General features: G+C 37.1%; 1 non-coding gene across 1 annotated transcript; it reads right to left on the reverse strand.

The window, feature by feature from the left end:
* Window positions 1–3,838: 3,838 nt before the first annotated feature.
* Window positions 3,839–3,945, reverse strand: LOC122122052. Its single transcript, XR_006150092.1, has one exon. It is a non-coding gene; the product is annotated as a U6 spliceosomal RNA (small nuclear RNA).
* Window positions 3,946–4,738: the final 793 nt, after the last annotated feature.

Below are 4,738 nucleotides of genomic sequence, written 5' to 3' on the forward strand. Positions count from 1 at the left end.
ATTATTCAATGCAATAGAGAAAGCAATCCAAATGTATTATTGAATTACAAAATTACAGTTGAAAGAGAAGGCTTAGAAATGAACTCATAGGCCTATAGTCATCTTACACACACACACACACACACACACACACACACACACACACACTGGAATTCTATTCACCCATCAGAAAGGATGACTGTTCACCAGTCTTAAGGAACATCAAAGCCTTGGGAAAATTATACTAAGAGAAAGGAATGCAGACTCGAGCAATATAGGTTTCATATATTCATTCATTCATGGTAGTTAGAAGGTACCTACAAATCTACAAGAGAGATTCTTCTATGGCTAGGGAGGTTGAGCATTTCTTCATGTGTCTATTGCCATCCTTCTTTCTTCTTCAGAGAAGTTTCTCTTTAAGTCATTAGCAGTCGTTTCTTTGAGGATTTGTTGTTGGGGGATTTAATTTTTTGAGTTCCAAGTATATTTTAGATATGAGACCCTTGTCCGTTGCCCTAACCATAAAAGAAATACAAATCAAAACAACAATGAGATACTACCTCTCCCTAGTTAGAATGGCAAAAATCTAGAACTCTAATAACAACAGATGCTGGATGGGATGTGGACAGAAGGGAACCTTACTTCATTGTTGGTGGGAGTGTAAACTTGTTCAACCACTTTGGAAAGCAGTGTGGAGGTTCCTCAAAAGAATTCACATAAAGCTCCACTATTACCCAGCAGTCCCACTTTGGGGCATTTACCCAAATGTTTACAAACAAGACCACACTAAAGCTACCAGCACAACTATGTTTATTGCAGCATTATTTACCATAGCTAAGATATGGAACCAACCCAGATGCCCCTCAGTAGATGAATGGATCAAGAAAATATGGTATATATACACAATGGAATTCTATGCCTCCATCAGAAAGAATGACATTGCCCCATTTGTTAGGAAATGGAAAGACTTGGAAAAAATTATATTAAGTGAAGTAAGCCAAGCCCAAAGAAACATAGGCCCCATGATTTCTCTTATTTGCAATATCTAGTATATGAGTCAAGCAGAAAAGTTCAGATAAGGTGATGTTAGGAAAATGAACCCTAAGATATGTATTTAAATGTTTTTTTTTTCTTTCTTGCATTTGTTTCTAACGCAATTATAAGATTATTTCTTTGTTGTTTCGTATGTCCCACCCCACAGTATAACCCCTTCTTTCACTGTATTTGATCTCGGTATAATTTGTGGAGGTGAAGGGGAAAAACAAGTCGTTTAAGGATACAGGTGGACCTGTTGCAACAATGAGAAGTACAAGTTGTCATGTCGAAAACAAACTTTACAATTTGTCGGGGGGGGAGGATTGGGTGAGGGGGGAAGAAGGATGGAAGGGATGGGAAGGGTAAACAAAGGAAGAGGCTACAATGCTTGATAACAAATTTACTCACTATCTTGCCCATGTAATTGTAACCCCTCTGTACAGTATTTTCACAATAAAAAAATAAAAATTAAAAAAAGAGAGAGATTCTTCCTCCAGTTTGAATTGCCATTATCAAGAAAACTGACAGTAGCAAATGCTAACGTGGATATAGCCAAATGGGAACTTTATTACACTGTTGGTGGGAAATTAAATTTGTTCAACCATTCTGAAGTGCAGTACAGACTTTCTGCAAAAGACTAAACAGATCTCCCTATGACACAATAATTCCTCTCATGGGCAGTAATCCAATAAATAACAAACAAGCTCACATTAAAGCTACCAGTATAAGTATGTTCAGGGCCCAGGCCCAGAGTTCAAGGACTGGAAAAAAGTTACCACTGTTGGTATTTGTTTCCCCAAATATGAACCTTTTCACATAAGATACAAAATCTTTCTATTTGCAACAGCTAGAAAAGGGCTTACTTGTTGTGGGTGATAAAATGTCTCCTTTGTTGAATGTTAGGAAAAGCTGTAGGCAGTCCAAGAATAGGGAGACTTTTTGTTGTTGTTGTTGTTGGTGTTGTTGTTGTTCGAGGGGCTTGAAGCCTGGGCATGGGCACTGTCCCTGAGCTCTTCAACTCAAGGTGAATGCTTTACCTTTTGAACCACATTGCCACTTCTGGTTTTCTGGTGGTTAAATGGAGATGAGTCTCAGGGACTTTCCTGCCCAAGTTGGCTTTAAACAGCAGTCCTCAGATCTTAGCTTCCTGGGTAGCTAGGATTACAGCTGTGAGCCACAGTCACCAGGCAAAAATGGGGGATTTTTATAAAAGAAAATCCACCTCTTCACCTGTGTCTAAACCTCAGATATTACTATTAGAACACTTCATCCTCAACTCATTTGATCTGACATTTGTAAATTTTCTCTTTTCCTTCATGTGGAAATACTGCAGTTAATGTCAACTCAACTGTGGGACTGGATCAATTGTATGGTAATCGCTAGCATCTAAATCAAAAACATTTACATCAAAACAAATGAAACCCTCATTTCAAATAATTGCTTTCTCTTTTTATTACAAATATGTGCTTGATTACTTCTTAATGTGATATTGGACCTCCTAACAGAGTGATGACTTTTTCTTTCTCTTGAGCAATTGTCCTTCTTCCACATGGGTCAAATATTTAAGATTTCAAAAATTTCTATTGATAATTCATTAAGCTGACCTCTAAGAAAATGTGCATTTCTGGAATTGGTCTTCTCTGTTGTTCTTACATACACAGGCTTTCTATTATTTATTTGTTTTATAAGGAATTCTATTTTCCAATCTTTGTGTGACCAATTTTAGTCCCTCTGATCAGTCTTTCCTACCTTCTCTCAGGAGTCTTTAATTTCAGCCTGCCTCATAAAAAATGTATTAGTTATCAGCTAAATGAGTCCCAGCTTCAGTTTTTTGCCTGACTTCATGTAGGCTGTGATAGGAGCCTTGACCGGCCTTGCTTACTGGAGTTTTTTACTTGTTTGTTTTGTTTTTAGAGGTCTAGGATTACTAGTCAATGTATTAGCTTCTCTGGGCCTCAGTGATCACCTGGACTAGCGTCAATGGGTTTTTGTCCTAATGATACAAAAACAGCTGACTAAATTCCTGTTTTAATTGTCTCAAAATGAGGCAATCTGGCATCCTTGCAAAGCCATTAATCATATTCTGCTACCACTTACAGAAATGGTCTATCAATGCTTATCAATGGCTTTTCAAGGTTGACTGTAAAAAATGTTTATTTCTGTGTGGGAGGACCATATAAAAAACAAAAAAAAAATCACATCGTACATTATAAATACTTTAGAAACAACAGCAGGAAAAAAAACCCACTTGTGTCCCTATCTTGGGGTTCATTTAGCTTAACATTCATATGCACATAGCTTTTGACCTTTTCTGCTTATCCACAACATATATTGATTATTGCCAATAAGGGATACCACGTGACTGATGTTTCTTTGGACTTGGATTATTTTAGTTAATATAATTTTTCCAAGTCTTTCCATTCCGTAACAAATTAGGCGATGTCATTCTTTCTGATGGATGATAGAATTCCCATACACACACACACACACACACACACACACACACACACACACACACACACAAACTCACAATGTTTTCTTGATCCAGTAATCTACTGAGGGACATTGGGGTTGGTTCCATATCTTAGCTATGGGAAATACTGCTGCAATAAACACAATAGTATTGATAATTTTAATATGGTCTTTTTGCTGACTATTTAGGTGAATGCCCAAAAGTGGGATTGCTGGGTCATACGGGAGCTCTATGTGGAATCTTTTAAGGAACCTCCATACTGCTTTCCAAGTGGTTGAACAAGTTTACACTCCCACCAAGAATGAAGTAGGGTTCCCTTCTGGCCACATCCCCTCCAGCATCTGTTATTGTAAAAATGTGGAGCGCTTCTCCAATTTGTGTGTCATGCTTGCACAGGGACCATGCTAATCTTCTCTGTATTGTTCCAATTTTAATGTATGTGCTGTTGAATTGAGCACAGAACATTTTTTATATATAAAGTGGAATTGATTTTCTTAAACTAGACAATTCAACAAAAAATAAGTTCAAAAGAATTGTTGTGAAATTTTAGAACCATGTATTTCTTACATAAGCACACATTTAAGACTAAAGTGAAGATTGATATGTCAAAAACAAAATAATTCCACCTATTTGTTGTTCAACAGATGTGTAGGAGGAGGAATTCAATTATTCTATACAAGGCACCTATCATAATGAACACTGCAGCAAGTGTTAAGTTTTTTTTTTAAAGTTTTAATGTTTTAAATATGTTTAATTTTGGGAATTTGCTTATATGCCAAAATTAAGATTGTTTGGTAGGTCATATAACTTTTCTATAAAGTATTTAAGATTTATGGTGGCATACATATACTAGTAAGTATGTACATTTCAGAGTTTATAGAAACCTTACTAATGAGAAGCTGCAAAGTGTTTGTATGAAGAAACAGCGAAGAGTTAAGGCTTTGTTTTTTTTTAATTAATTAATTTATTTTATTTTATTTGTGAACATACTGTACAGAAGGGTTACTATTACATGGGCAGGATAATGCGTACATTTCTTACCAAGCATTGCAGCCTCCTCCTTTGTTTACCCTTCACGTCCCTTCCCAGCCTACCCCTCCACCCCCAGTCCCAATCCTTCTCCCCATCCCCCCCCGCCCCCCCCCCCCCCCGCACCGACATTGTAAAGATCGTTTTCGACATGACAACTTGTACTTCTCATTGTTGCAACAGGTCCACCTGTATACTAAAACGACTTGTTTTTCCCCATCT

The sequence above is a fragment of the Dipodomys spectabilis genome, unplaced genomic scaffold (assembly GCF_019054845.1).
Source record: "Dipodomys spectabilis isolate Male_0828 unplaced genomic scaffold, ASM1905484v1 ptg000203l, whole genome shotgun sequence".
NCBI classification, from domain to species: Eukaryota; Metazoa; Chordata; class Mammalia; order Rodentia; family Heteromyidae; genus Dipodomys; species Dipodomys spectabilis.